A 16,027-nucleotide genomic window follows, 5' to 3' on the forward strand; every position below is an offset into this window, starting at 1 on the left:
ATATCAATTAAGTGCGGCTAAATTAGAGTGTAAATAGTGTCTAAATTGCATAAATATAGCCTACTATCAAAACCTCACACTTAAACTATTACTCGTCCCCGAGCAATCAAACCACACTCTAAGAGGCCTAATTTCACTGAGCAACTTCCCTACTCATCACACCAAGAATATTTCACATAAATTGAGGACATTAGTGCAACATCTACACCCTCTAGCCACGCAATGTTCTTAACCTACTTATTTACTCTAATTCAGAGGTCCAGACTTATCTCTCCTTCATGAATCAAGTGCCTGCTCACAACAAAAGAGACTCATTTCACAATCAGTAAAATTCTCACACACCGAGGAGCTTTAAAAGGAACAAAATTCACTCACCCTTAGAAATGACATTCTTGTGCTACAGAAAACGCACCATATGCTTGCCCGTAGTGTACTACTCTACTAATTGAGCTCACTCAGTCTAGGATCAAGTATGACTTTATTTGGATGTAATGTAGGCTGCAGGTTGGGTAGGATATATTTGGATATAATAGTGACTACACCTCCCTAAGTACTTTAATACATTTATTTTACAATCAAGTCCACACCTAAGTTAAACCAATATTTTCATCTTTAACACCACATATACCACCCCACACTTCTTCTTTGAGCACAATTACCTTAAAAGCCACCAAAGAATTATTACCAATCAACATGATACACTATTAACAATATATATATATATATATATATATATATATATATATATATATATATATATATATATATTTCACAAGTGGCTTTTCCAACAAGATATATCTTTCTCCTTATTTTCCTAGTTCCACTCAAAAGATCCACCAACTACCCCACACTTTATCCTTTCTAAATTCATAGTATTTCAAGTACTTACGAGAGGTAAAGGGTTCAAAAAGATGGTCAATTCAAACAAGGGATAGGGCTTGTAATGTGGTTGCCAAGGAAACAGGATTACAGGCTCAACAGGGTTAACTATGGTACGTAGCAAATAGGTAGGTGGAGTATGTATATATATGGTTCAACAAATAAATGCGTATATCACTTCCCAGATTAAACAAGACTACCATTTCGCTTTGCAGACACACGAGGCAAGTTCTAGGCGTTAAATGTCGTGCATAGAATATAACAAGCCTCACACACACATGGCACATGACTCATTCCAGATTAGATCATCAAACACTCAGATCAGGGTACTTAAGCCAAATTAAGAACATACATTTTAAGGCCTTCTTACAAGAGTCAACAAATGAGCCTAAGCGTCACACTAAATTAAACCGCTATATTCATGGCATTACAAAATTAAGGGATCCTATTCTAATTGTGCCCATAGCCCATAAGTTTCTAACTAAAAATAAAAAGCTAACTACATCCGGTTCAAACAAGACCCTTGAAAAAGAACCGTGGTTTAAAGAAAAACCAAGAGGGAATTGATACACTACTACAAAAGAAAATCTTTTTTTATTTTTTTTTTCTTTCAACTTTAGTCCCTCAAGAAACCCGTCGAATGATATCCATCGTCGGGCCAAGTCGAAATTGATTTATACAAATAAACTACTAAACTATCTACATACAACATTCAAAAAAGTATCCCCCACCCCACACTTAAAAAGATGGCATGTCGCCATGTCATATAAAGTAAAGTAATGCGAGGTAAAAGAACTTCCCTGATGGATCAGTCTTGATCGGAGACAGTGCCAGGGTCGAGATGACATACTCTCCCCAGCGCACGTAGCCAGCCCATGATTTTCTTCTCTGACTTCGCATTTTGGGTGGCCAAGGCATCAACTCTAGTCCCCAATTCCGTGACGGAAGTGCGCAGCCCTGCCATATCCTGTTCTAAGGCTGTCATCCGTGTACTCCGTCTGACCTGGGATGGTCCTTCAGCTGTTGCAGCTTGTTCCTGTGGAGGTGAGGCAGGTTCAACCTCCTCCTACCCTTCATCGCCCTCTTCCGACGCATTAGAATCGTCATTATGAGTTTCCCCTGGTGCCACCGGGTCTTTCCCGATGGTCACTTTGTCTGCCCGGAACTTTTCTTCTTTCTTTACCATGCCATCCACCTTTGGGTTTTCAGGCACCCTTGTTTCCCGACAGAATCTAGTGATCAGAGAGGGAAAAAAGAACCCATACCTCTTTTGTGGTGAACGGACAAACATCTCAAACTGAATAATCTTGGCCACATCAAAGTCTTGGCCATTCACAAAGCACTAGATCAAGGCAACTCTCAGACCATTTACCTCCGTGGTGTTATGGGATGGCAGCAAGCGACTGTTGATGATATACAACCAGTACTTTCCTTCAAAAGTGAGTGAGGCAGAGTGTAGCTTAGATCCCGGCACAACCCACACTACCTTTTGTCTGGTGCACAGATAGTTCTGAAAATCATGTTCCATGTGATGGATTCTCTCCTGTAAGTATCATAGAAATCCTCCTCCCCATTGAATTCAGGCAATCGATACACTCTCCTGATGGCTTCTATCGAGGCATCCACCCTCGTGTGTCGCACAGTGCATATTCTATCCTCATGTTCGGGGCAGTTGGCATAGAACTCCCGGACAAGCATTAAGTTACCCTCCTCCGGCTCTTCGAAAAAGCTGTCCAACCTGCGCCTGATCAACTCCCGATACATATTAGGGCACTCATCCTAGAGGGACGCCCTGTCAATACCCCTTTCTGGTACATGTGTTTTTAGTTGCCTTCAAACTGAAACGGTCTTGGGCAGCTTTGGAGACAAACCTGGTATGATCAAACTGAGCTGCACTGGCCGCTGCCCGTATCTAGGATAAGCCTCCATGACCACTTGATGAGGCTTCGGTAGCGCGTCTCTTCCTTGAAGGTTGCATATTACCTACACAATAAATACTACTATCATTGGAGAGCGGAATATGTGACCCAATGGCTGTTACTCAAACTTCACTCGCACAATTGGTCAACAAACAGGTAGTGTGCATATGTCCCCCCAAGTCACCCAAATACCCAATTAGACTACTATTCCTCACAAACCCAACAATGTTTTCCCCCAAATCAACCAATTCAAATAGCCTCCATATACCACATATAAACCACAATTCAAATCCCAGACAAAAGCACCTATGATTTTACTACCCTATACATACAATAGCAAGGGAAAAGATTGAAAAGAATTACAAAAAGAAAAAAAAAATACTAAGAAAGAGGAATAAAATCATGTACTTACTTGGAGATCTTGAGAAGAACGGAGGTTGTAGATTGGTTGAGTGGAGAAGAGAAGGAAGGAGAAGAGTCTTGTGTAGAAAGGAAAATATGGGGGAAGGGAGGGGTTTGGGGACATGAAGTTAGGAAGGAAAGAAGAGAAGTGGGGGAAGTGGGGGTGTTGGGAGTTTAAGTTAGGGAAAATAAGGGGGGATATAAAAAACAAATTTGACTAAAAATAAAAAGAAACTTACCTGGACACGCCCCATATCCGCGCCCAGATTCGCGGTCCTATCCGCGGTCGCAGATTCTGGCAGAGGGGGACCAAATCCGCGGTCCAATTCGCAGCCGCGGACGGGGGACAAAACACAGGCCAAAATCCGCAGCCATATCCGCGGTCCAATTCGCGGCTGCGGATCTCCGTCTCCAGCCAATTTTTGTCTTTGCCGCATTTTTACCTATTCTCGGGTTAATTTCAACCCCCAAATCCTTCCGATGCGCATAATGTTTGCCCTGTACACTAGTAGATCGGTCAAAGTCATTCCAAATCAATTACAACAACCAAAGTAAGAAAAATAATGGGTTGCCTCCCAAAAAGCACCTAAGTTAACGTCGCGGCACGACGATTTACAACAAACCATGGGTTGCCTCCCAGGAAGTGCTTGATTTAACATCGCGGCACGACGCATGCTTTCATTATCACTCCTCGTTCGCGTACTGGGGCTCTTCCAAAGTTATCACCACTCTATCCCATTTCTTTTCGACCATTCCAAGGTAATGTTTCAACATTTGCCCATTTACCGTGAACTTGTTTGTCCCATCTTCGGATTCAATCTCTACAGCTCCACTAGAGAACACTTGCACCACTCTGAAGGGTCCTGACTATCGGGACTTCAACTTACCCGAAAATAATCTCAATCTCGAGTTGTATAACAATACTAGATCTCCGGGCTTGAAGTTCCGATCTAAGATGTGCTTATCATGGATCATTTTCATCTTTTCTTTGTATAATCTAGCATTATCAAATGCATGGAACCTGAATTCCTCGAGCTCATGTAACTTAGTGACTCTGCTGGTGCCTGCGGTCTCTATATCCAGATTCAACTGCCGCAGTTCCCAAAGTACTTTATGTTCGAGCTCTACCGGAAGGTGGCATGCCTTTCCAAACACCAACTTGTACGGTGACATACCAATTGGAGTTTTGAATGTTGTGCGGTACGCCCATAATGCATCATCCAGCTTCTTCGCCCAATCAGTCCTTGTTGCATTCACTGACACTTTTAATTTCTCAATTGGACACTTCAACTTGCCCCCTCGTCTATGGGTGGTGCGGTGTGGCTACTTTGTGGCGAAATCCATACTTTTCCAACAGACGTGCGAACGCTATATTGCAAAAGTGGGTTCTACCATCACTAATTATAGCTCTCGGGGTGCCAAAACGTGCGAAGATGTTTTTCTTTAGGAAACTTGTTACCCCTTTTGCATCATTGGTTGGGAGAGCCACCGCTTCGACTCACTTGGAGACATAGTCAATCGCTACCAATATATATTTGTTACCATATGAGCTGACGAACGGCCCCATAAAGTCGATCCCTCACATGTCAAAAACCTCCACCTCTTGAATTGTGGTCATCTACATCTCGTGACAGCGAGATATGTTGCATGTCCTTTGGCATTCATCGCAACTTTTGACCCAAGCATGGGCATCCTTGAACAGGGTAGGCAAATATAATCCCGATTCCAACACTTTTGCTACTGTCTGGATTCCTCCAAAGTGTCCACCATATGGTGAAGCATGGCAAGCCTGCAAAACAGAAGGTTGATCTTTCTCGGGGATACACCTCCGGATCATGTTATCTACACATATTTTAAACAATAGAGGTTCGTCCCAATAATAGGCTTGACAATCGCGAAAGAACATTTTCTTTTGAATTGAGGAGAGTTCATAAGGTACAATACCGCTTGCTAAATAGTTAGCAATATCAGCATACCATGGCGTCTCCTCCATTTTCATAGCAAGTAACTGTTCATTCGGGAATGTCTCTGTTATGTCTTCAACCTCCATTCTCTTTTCATCTCCTTCCAATCTTGAGAGGTGGTCTGCCACTTGATTGTCTGTCCCCTTTCTATCACAGATTTATAGATTGAATTCTTGTAGCAAAAGAACCCAGCGAATCAAGCATGGCTTTGACTCCTTATTTGCTATCAAGTACCTAATTGTTGCATTGTCAGTATAAACCATAACTTTTGAACCAAATAAGTATGACCTGAATTTGTCAAAGGCAAATACAACAACCAGCATTTCCTTTTCCGTTACAGTGTAATTGAGTTGTGCACTGCTGAGCGTCCTGCTTGCATAGTAAATCGAGTGCATTATCTTGTCTTTGCGTTGCCCCAAGACTGCTCCTATAGCATAGTCACCGGCGTCGCACATGAGCTCGAACGGTTGCTCCCAGTTGGGTGTAACTATGATGGGTGCAGTCACCAATCTCTTCTTCAGCTCCTCTAAAACCAACCCGCAATCATTAGAAAACACAAAGGGCTGATCCTTTTCAAGCATCTTACATAAGGGGTTAGCAATTGTGGAAAATTTTTAATGAATCGCCTATATAACCCGGCGTGCCCAAGGAAACTTCTTATTGCCTTTACCGAAGTGAGCGGTGGAAGCTTCTCAATCACATCAACCTTGGCATGGTCGACTTCAATGCCCTTGCTGGACACTCGATGCCCCAACACTATTCCTTCTTGTACCATAAAATGACATTTTTTCCAATTCAGCACCATATTTGTCTCCACACATCTTTTGAGCACTCTTCTTAAGTTGTGAAGACAATCTTCGAATGAATCCCCCACCACGGATAAATCATCCATAAACACCTCCATAATATCCTCCACCATGTAAGTAAAAATGGCTAACATGTACCGCTGTAATGTAGCCGGTTCATTGCAAAGTCCAAAGGGCATTCTCCGAAAGGAAAAGATGCCATATGGACAAGTGAAAGATGTTTTCTCTCTGTCTTCCAGGGCTATTGCGATCTGATTATACCCTGAGTATCCATCCAAGAAACAGAAGTGGGACCGCCCAGCTAACCTGCCCAACATTTGGTCAATGAAAGGCAATGGGAAATGGTCCTTTCGAGTAGCTGTGTTCAGTTTCCGATAGTCCATGCAAATCCGCCACCCCGAGACTGTACGAGTTGAGATCAACTCGTTATTCTCATTTTGTACGACCGTCATTCCTCCATTTTTCAGCATACATTGGACAATATTGACCTAGTTGCTGTCAGAGATAGGGAAGATGATACCCGTATCCAGCCACTTAATCACTTCCTTCTTTACTACTTCCTTCATATTCAGGTTCAGCCGTCGTTGATGTTCTATGGAAGGTTTGTGCCCCTCTTCCAGAAGAATCTTGTGCATGCAAAAGGCTGGGCTGATACCCTTTATGTCTGCCATAGTCCAACCAATGGCAGTCTTACATTCTTGCAATACCTGCAATAGTTGCTCTACCTGCACAACTAGCAAACCAGATGATATAATAACAGGCAAAGTAGAATTAGCCCCCAAGAAAGCGTACATGAGGTGGGCTGGAAGCGATTTCAAGTCCAACTGTGGTGGCTCCTCTATTGATGGTTTTGCAGGTGGTGTTTCTCTCTCTTCTAAGCGTTGGGGCTCAAATTGAGGTTCCCTTTTCCAGAATCCTTGACCTTCGAGAGCCATGACCCACTCTGCCAACCCTTCGCCGTCCATCTCTTCCAAATTCATCAAGCAGGCTTCTAGTGGATCCTTGACATTAAGGGTCTCATCCTCTTCTTGCAGTATCACATCCACAACCTCCACTAGTGAGCAGTTTGCAAATTCACTGGGTCTTCCCATGGATTGTTGAATGTTGAATATTTTTTCTTTATTGTTCAACCTCATTTTCAACTCTCCAGTCTCACAATCAATTAACGCTCTCCCAGTGGCTAAGAATGGCCTTCCCAGAATGATGGGTATCTCTTCATCTACCTGACAGTCAAGAATAACAAAGTCTGCAGGAAATACAAATTTCCTCACTTGCACAAGCACATCATCAAGAATTCTTGTCGGTCTTTTGACTGTGCGATCAGTCAGTTGCAACAACATTGAGGTCGGTCTAGCTCTGCCAATGCCCAGTTTTGTATAGATTGCCAAGGGCATCAAGTTTATGCTGGCTCCCAAGTCACACAATGCTTTAGCAAAAGCATAACTCAAATAGTGCATGGGATAGTGAAGCTACCTGGATCAGGCACCTTTTGGGCCAAAGGTCTTATCACTACCGCGCTGCAGATCTATGTCATAGTTATAGTGGACAGGTCCTAGAAGTTAAATTTCTGTGACATCAGGTCCTTCATCATTTTTGCATACCCCGACATTTCCCTCAAAGCATCCATCAGTGGAATATTCAATTGAATCTGTCGAAGCATTTTCATGAATTTCCTGTATTGATCATCTTTCTTTTGTTTTGCCAATCTCTGAGGGAATGGTGTAGGAGTCAACCTCTGTCCACTACTTGATGTCTTTTCTTTGTTGGAAGCTTCTGGCACAAAAGGTGCCTCCTGTTCTGAGACTTGTTCACCTTCCTTCGCCTTACCCTTGTCAACCTGTGCCTGTTCAACTATCACCTCGGTGAGCTTTGCTGACCCATCTGCCTCTAATATAACTGGAGTAGTTAGCGTAGTTTCTCTCCTAGATTGAGCAATTGCTTTCTCTCTGTCTAAATCTCTTCCATTCCTGAGACTCACTGCCATTAGCTGATTTGGGTTTTGCTCCTTTGGGTTAATATTTGTATCTGCAAGCAATGTTACTTGGGGGCAATTGTTCAAGGCCATAGACAGCTGTCCCAGTTGAGTTTCAATGCCTTTGATTGCTGAATCATGTGCTGCTAACTTTTCTTTCATCTTACCATTTGTTCCAATGAGTTGTTGCAGTATGCCCCTGATTTCTACCATGTTGCTATCCTGTTATTGATGAGGTGGTTGGTAGGCCAACTATTGTTGGTGCTACTGATTATAGCCCTGCTGCCTTTGATAAGGCACAACTTGACCTTGTGGTCGTGCGCCTCTAGAATTGGGGTTGTGTTATGGCAGGTTGGGTCTGTACTGCTGGTTTGGTGCTGGTCCCCATTGTTGCCCACCTTGCCTCTGACCTCCAAAATTATTGACATAATTCATGTCTTCTCTGAAGCCCTGGTTGTCATTCTCTCCACTCCACGAGCACACATATGACTGGTTTATGCAAGGAGTGCACAATCCTCCATTTGTTATATCAACAATGTGCACTTGCTTTGTACCCATCTCATCAATTTTCTTTGTCATTATGCTCATCTGAGTAATGAGAGTGGCTATGTTCTCTGCATGGGAATTGTTTGGGTCAAGAGCAACAGAATGCACTATTGGTGTAAGTGTCGTACCTCTAGTCATCCAGCCTGAATTTTGAGCCATCTTGTCAAGAAAAATCTTGCACTCTGTGAATGTCTTGCTCAAAAATGCACCCCCAGCTGAAACATCTACATTGGCCTTCAAACTGCCTGCTAAACCCATGTAGAATCTAAGTCCCAACATCTGATCTGGAATGCCATGGTGTGAACACTTCACTAGCATACCCTTGAACCTCTCCCAGGTTTCTTGCAAGGTCTCAGTTGATTTCTGCCTGAACTGCAATATCTCATCAATATGTCTTGCAGTCTTGTTGGGAGGATAAAACTTGTTTAAGAACTGTTTGACTAATTCTTCCCAAGTGGCAATGGAGTTTATTGGGAGCGAATTCAGCCAAGTTTGAGCCTTTCCAGTCACAGAGAATGAAAACAGTAATAGCTTGATGTCTTCGAGAGTCACATTCGGCTGCCTTTGGGTCACACATATTGATAGAAAATTCTTCAGATGTTGTTGTGGGTCTTCAGTATATGACCCGGAGAACAGTCCCTTATTTTGTAACAGATGCAGCATGTTGTTGGTGATCTGGAATGTCTCCGCTTGTATCTGACGTAGAGCAATGGTAGTGGCTAGGTTATCAGCAGTTGGTTATGCCCAATCATAAAGAGAAGCTTCTGGCACAAGAGGTGCCACCACTCCATTGTTTGGATCAACCCGATTATTTCGATTGTTTCCGTTGACATCGTCCTCGTTGTCCATTTCAATTTCGAGTGTGTTTTTGTTGTAACTGTTTGTTCTTCTTGTTGGCTTGATTTAATGCCCTAAATGTTTTCACGGGGTCTGAGAGTCCTTCCAAAAGTTCACCAGTCCTCGAAGAGCTTTTAGGTATACACTTGAGTCATAGGAGAATTCAAACGTGAGAATTCCAATGGAAAAATTTCTTAATTTAGAAATTGATCTAAACTAAGAATCCTAGCAATTATTCTAAGTTGTAATAAATAACACCGTTAGTTCCCTGACAACGACGCCAAAATTTGATCACGCCCAACTATGCCTTATAAAAAGGACTAAGCGGTCATTGCAAATATAACCCGGTTTAAGTCCGGAGTCGAATCCCACAGGGAACTAACCTATTTACTACAACTTTAAATAATGCTAATAATAAGCTCAGACAACTTCTGGATGCAAGAGTTTTATGAACAATCAGTGGAATTTATTTAGCTAAGGAAAAATGACAATAAAATTAGCAATAATCAAGACTAAAATTGAATTCAAGGGTAAAAGGATCTAGGGCTATTGATTTTTCCAATTGCCGGATTAATTCTTAACTCTTTAGCTATAATCTCGCCGTAATACTCTATGAGGATTATGAGTTCCGGGCTACCGTAATTATCTCTCAATCAATTATGATAATTTACAGAAGCATTCTCTCGAACTACTTTAGTTAACAATTTGTGCAACTCAGAATTGTCCCACCAAAAATTCGTTATTTCTAACCCCACTTTTAAATTCAAGTAAGTAATCTCTTAACTTACCCAAAAGTGGTATTGTTCAACAACAAACTAATCAAGTGTTCTTTCTCAAGAAACCCAAGGTAACTAGATACGATTAATCAAGGGCTCTTTCAATTAACCACAATACAATACGTAGTTGAACAATCATAAAACAAACACGACTCAATTATAACAAAATAGAGTCAAGACTTCATCCAACAATTGGTTCCATCAACCCTAGATAATAGATTTAGCTACTCATACTAATGAAAAACAAATCACTAAAATAATTCATAATCAACAAATAGAAGTATGAAGAAGAATATGAAAACTCTTAGGAAATTATCCGTCTTCTCTCCCTTGTGCTTGCCTCTAAAGTCTTCTAAAATCACCTATCTCTGACTTCTAGGCGAGTTTAGGCTTCATATAGGTTTAGGTTAGTCGCCTAGGAAATTACATAATTAACCCTGTGTGTTTGGCTTTCGTCTGCCCGTCCGCGGATCCGACCGCGAATTTCCATTGCCTCACTGCCTTGAGTTCGCGGGCCAATTCGCGGCCGCGCACCTGGAGGGGTCGTCTCGCTTGCTTTTCTCGCTCCTTTTCGACCGGACTAACCTTTGATTGGCCTTCCACACTCCATGTTGACTCCAAAACACTCGTTAGCTCCCTTCTAGCTCGGAGTAGCTCCTGCAAAGCATCAAATTCTTAATTAGAGCATTTTGTTATCTTTTAGCATTCAAATATCAATTAAGTGCGGCTAAATTAGAGTGTAAATAGTATCTAAATTGCATAAAATATAGCCTACTATCAACCTGCTTTCGCGATTGCATGCGTGCTGGTGACCGTGATCGTAGTGCACCAGCTGACAGCAAAATCTGCAATGTGATGTTGGTTCCAAGTGGTCGTAAACACACCCGAGTTCCTTTGGTTTCAACTGGAACTATCCCACCAAGTCCCAAATGGTAAAATTAACTTGTACAAAGTCTCAAAACATATATAAATTGGGATACATTACATATATATACTCAAAACGAGAGGTTTGGTTGTTACATCCATCTTCTGTTGGCAAGACTGGATGAAACATAAACTAATAAATGGATTCTCTTCCTTAAGAAAAGATGCAGAAGATTATATCAAACACTTTAATGATTGAGGGCTCGAGCTGCACAGCTACTCTTCTCTATGTGGATCCACAGCTGACCTTGATGCATACACTAGGCATGTTCAAGATTTTACAATCAGATCAGCTCATGGCCAGCCTAAAATTTCTCTACCTAAAAATATTGACAACTTTGTATGTCGGAATGCCCAAGAAGAGAAAATAACGAAAACCCCTCTCCCTTAATCCTCTTCTACCATTATTCAATTCCTTCCTGTTGGTTAAACTAATGAAGCCACTTAAACATCAGGTGAAAACTCGTCATAAAGTGCAATTCAACAAAAATACCTGGAAATTTCATTATGTAATTGATCATTAGAACAAGAATATTTAAATTCACTTGAATACGACATATGCTAGAAATTTGTCATTTTTGTTGATTTTCCTTTTATTTCATTTTTCTCCAGAAGGTGTTAAGGTTTTGAATCATTCAACTAGCTATATATATGGTACAATTTCACCAAAGCATAAACAATAACAGAAGCAGAAACGCATAGACAAAGCCAATAGCAGGCACGATGTCTGTTCTCGTTCTTCTGTCAAAATATCGAAGTAGCAGCATGAGTTGAGCTCAGAAGGAGCTCCAATGGCGGAACAGATGTGTCAACCTAGAAAGAGAAATGTGGAGAAGAAGCTTCTTCTGAGAGAATGAAAACTATATCTTTGATTAAAATATTTACACGTGTATTTATACAAAACAACTACTCCTTCCATTTCAGTTTATGTGAACCTATTTCCTTTTTGGTCCGTTCAAAAAAGAATGACCTCTTTCTAAATTTGGAAACAATTTTGCTTAAAGTTACAATTATACCCTTAATGAAAAGCTTTTATAACCAAACAAATACTCTGGGGCCCTTTTTGAATTGTTTAAGATCACAAATTCCAAAAGTCTTCATTTTTTCTTAAACTCCGTGTCTAGTCAAAAAAATTCACATAAATCGGAACGGAGGGAGTAATAGCTAACAACTTCTCTAATGCTAACTAACTAATGCTAATATCACTAACTAAGAGTGATGAGCTATAACATATACATGTAGCAGTGTTTGAGTGTGTATGTGTGGTTAAATACATAATCTCGAGATCTTCTTCCCCAAATTATGAGCAACAAAGGAGACTGACCCATATTATTAACTCTCAGAATCAACAATATAACAGAATACCTTTTTTTTAAATGGTGTAAGAGGACTTAATCAACAAAAGAATAAAACTAACAAAACAATACGTTATAGGGTAGAAGAAAAATGAATGAGTAGGAATGTACTCAGATGAACATACCAGGTAAGAATCGAGGATATCTTGTGGCCCAATCTGAAAGCTGTATTGTAACTGTGAACGCATGATTTTGCATGTCTTCCTTCATGTTGGATTTCTTGAATTTCCTGGGCTGAATTATCTACAGACCACCAGCTTACTTCAATGCTTTTTAGAGAAACAGCATCCTCAAAATGAGGAGGGATTTTATCGAGCCTTTTACATTTCGTTAAAACCAAACGCTCAAGCTGAGGAAAAACCTCATCAGAGACGGACCACTGTACAATGTTGAGGCTGTCCAATTTTAAGTATTTGAGTTCAGGTAAGTCGGAATCTTTCACTTCCCATAGATTCCCATCAAAGGCTCTGAAAAGTAACTTTAGAATCTCCAAGTTGGGCAGTTCACTAAAGAAGCTTTAGAGATTCAAGCTGATTTAAAAAGTCTAATCTGGGAAAAAGAACACTTGTCATTTTCGTTGGATAACCTGACGATCCCTGAAATATGCATCTCAGCTTTCTCAAATTTGGCATGCTTCTCAATATCTTCTCTGCATCCTCACCATAAGAGAGACATGGAGTGGAAAAGGTCTCCAAATTAACTAACCCTGAGTTATCAAGTGACTCAAACATGTCATCGTCCAAACTGAATGAAGCACGGCTATTTACATGTATATATCTCAATTTAAACATCTTCAGAAGTGAATCAGGTAACCTCAACTCTCCGCGCAATCCTTTAACAATAAAAGTTTCAAGATTCCAAAGGTTAGCTACTGATGAAGGAATTGAATCTGCACCCATCCGAGCAGCAAAATACCTCAAATGAATTAGTGATATTATTTCACTTGGAAAAGTATCACCAATGTAAATGGATTCCATATCCAACACTTTAACAAGCTTGAAGTAGCTAAAGATGGAAGAATCAACATTATTGTTCGCATTGAATAGTAAAGAACGAGTGCTTGAGCCAGATGTCAGCAACTGAGCAAGCTCATCCCGTTTAGAATATACAGAGAAGCGGTATTCCTCAGGTATTTCAGGATAGAAAATAGAATCCGCACATTGGTCTCTGTTAAATCAAAATCATGTAAATGAGAATTCCTATGAACATTATAATTGTAAAATTTGAGAATTCCTATAAACATTATAATTGTAAAATAAATATACTCTTTCGTACCTGTGAATCCAGAGCAAGAAATTATCTTGTTTGGCCTTTTCCACACAGAACTGGTGCAACAGATCGTGAACGCGACATGTTTTCAGTTTTCCATTGGACCTCTTCTTTGTATCCGTTACCAAATTTCTTCTAGTAAGATCTTGCAGGTAATCTTGGGCAGCCTCTTCTGATCCTTTTTCCGTACTGTCTTCTTCTAGAAATCCTTATGCTAACCACACCCGTGACAATTTTGAGACAGGAATATGCTTGCCCCTCAAAAATCCTCCAAAATAGAGGAAACAAGTTTTCAGATGGTGTGGTAAATTCTTGTAACTGAAACCAATTATAGACATGCCCTTTTCTGAGCTACCAAAGTTGTGTGAACCTAGACTTTCTTCAACAATTTTCCACGAATATGCTTTCTTCTTTTTCTCTTTGAGAACACCAGCTACTAAGACAACAGAGAGTGGCAGCCCTCCACAAATTTTTGCTATTCGTAATCCCACATCTCCAAGTTCGGGTGGGTATCTCTCCCCTCGAAACACCTCTTCCTTTAATAACATCCAACTCTCATCATCTGTGAATAAGCGCAGATGATGGGGATCACTTTTACACTTAGCATAATCGGCAACCTCATACAGCCTGGTTGTCAGAATAACTCTACTCCTATTCTGAGAACCTTGAAAGCACATGTGCAAATTGTCCCATGCTGTTGTGCCCCACACATCGTCAATGAGAATTAAGAATCTCTTGGTCAACAGAAATCGACGCAGCTCATTAGCTAATTCTCCATCTTCTTTTTTAGTGCATTCAGCAGGTCCGAGAACATCCTTCAAATATCAAGCAACAACTCTCTCCATGAATATACTTGAGTCACGTAACACATAGTACGAACATCAAAGTGAGAGCCAACTGCAGGATCATTGTAAATCTTCTTTGCAAGAGTGGTTTTGCCATTTCCAGGCATACCATATATTGAGATAACATCTAGCTGATCCGATCCTCCTAGTAGCTGCAGTTTTAATTTGTCCATCACATCTTGAAAACCCACCATTTCTTCATTTGCTCCTGCAGTAATAGCTGATAATGATGGGGGGATAGGATTGGTGGAACCTTTTGCAGCTTGGTTCATGTCAATCTTCTTTCTTTTACAGTTCTCACTAACATCTTTATTGATAAGCTTAATATTCTCAACAACTTCAGTTATCCAATGAACTTTGTACCACAGTGGGTAAGAACCGGCCAAGCAAGAGTCAATGACATACTCGGCCTCGTACGCCATTTCAGTAGCATTAGTTATATGATCATGAACTTCATCCTGCTCATCATAGTTTTCTGCCAAATGATCGAAAAACAAACTTAAACACAATAATTCCTCCTTGACTGATACAATCTGAGGCTTCGGATGGGTAATTAGGTCGAGCTTAGACTGTAACAGTTCCTCCAATTTTCCCAAGAAACAATTGAGAAATCCTAATCCATTGGTCTTCGGGAAGCAAAGGCGTATCATAGTTGGAAATTTAGAACAAATAGTTTTAACCTCTGCCTCAACAAAATTAAGCACTTTTCTGACATCAGAGAGGTATAACATGTGAAACCAAGCACGACTATCACCACTGACAGAGAAGAAAATGACATACTTTTCCTCATAGGTGACATTTAGAACTCGTTCCATAAGGTCTTTTGACTTCTCTATGCATATTGCGCTTCTGAAAAATATCATCAAGACACTTCAATTTCTCTTGTACTACTGGAATTCGATTCCTCAGGAAAGAGTTCATTTCACGCAAAGAATGCAGGTGGTTCAGCATGTCGAATAACATGTTCATAAGTCATTTCAGATCTGAGATAGTAATACAGGAGACTGATTCACCCAGCAACCGAAAGCATAGCTCTCTGGTCTCTGCATTGACAGACTTGATCTCTTTGAGGAAATCAGATATTGAAAAACTCATTTTGCCATAGCTTCTTTCATAACTGCAACTGCTAATCAATGCTGCCTTGTGGGCAGCCACTTGAGCATTCATTAAGAAATCATCAAACTGGTCAAGCTGTCTGTGATGACTGAGAAGATCCATGAGAAAGGCTCTAAGGAAAATAAGTTCTTCATGTGCATTTTCCACCAGATACAGAAATTGAGATTCTAAAGTGGTTTTGTGCTTTAGTATATCCGTTAACTTTCCCTCCCACTTGAACAGCTTGAAAGCCACAGTCACAAGCTGAAGCAAAAGACTTACTTTCCCATTTTTGCTGCTATCCAAAGCATCCTCATCAGATAAACTGATAGCAGCTTCGGCCTCAATTGCTATAGTTCCGAGTTCTGTCAGGAGACAATTTTGCTTCTTGCAGTCAATGTATTGAATTGGGGGATCAACAAGAAATGTTACCAAGAG

At 40.7% G+C, this 16,027-nt stretch overlaps 1 non-coding gene and 1 pseudogene across 1 annotated transcript; one reads left to right on the forward strand and one right to left on the reverse strand.

The window, feature by feature from the left end:
* Positions 1 to 8,777: 8,777 nt before the first annotated feature.
* On the forward strand, positions 8,778 to 8,884 carry LOC117280555 (small nucleolar RNA R71). The gene has a single exon (XR_004511084.1). It is a non-coding gene; the product is annotated as a small nucleolar RNA R71 (small nucleolar RNA).
* A 1,355-nt stretch (positions 8,885 to 10,239) lies between these two features.
* LOC104112242 (putative late blight resistance protein homolog R1B-12) lies at positions 10,240 to 15,357 on the reverse strand (annotated as a pseudogene).
* Between the last annotated feature and the right edge of the window lie 670 nt (positions 15,358 to 16,027).

The sequence above is a fragment of the Nicotiana tomentosiformis genome, chromosome 10, assembly GCF_000390325.3.
Source record: "Nicotiana tomentosiformis chromosome 10, ASM39032v3, whole genome shotgun sequence".
NCBI classification, from domain to species: Eukaryota; Viridiplantae; Streptophyta; class Magnoliopsida; order Solanales; family Solanaceae; genus Nicotiana; species Nicotiana tomentosiformis.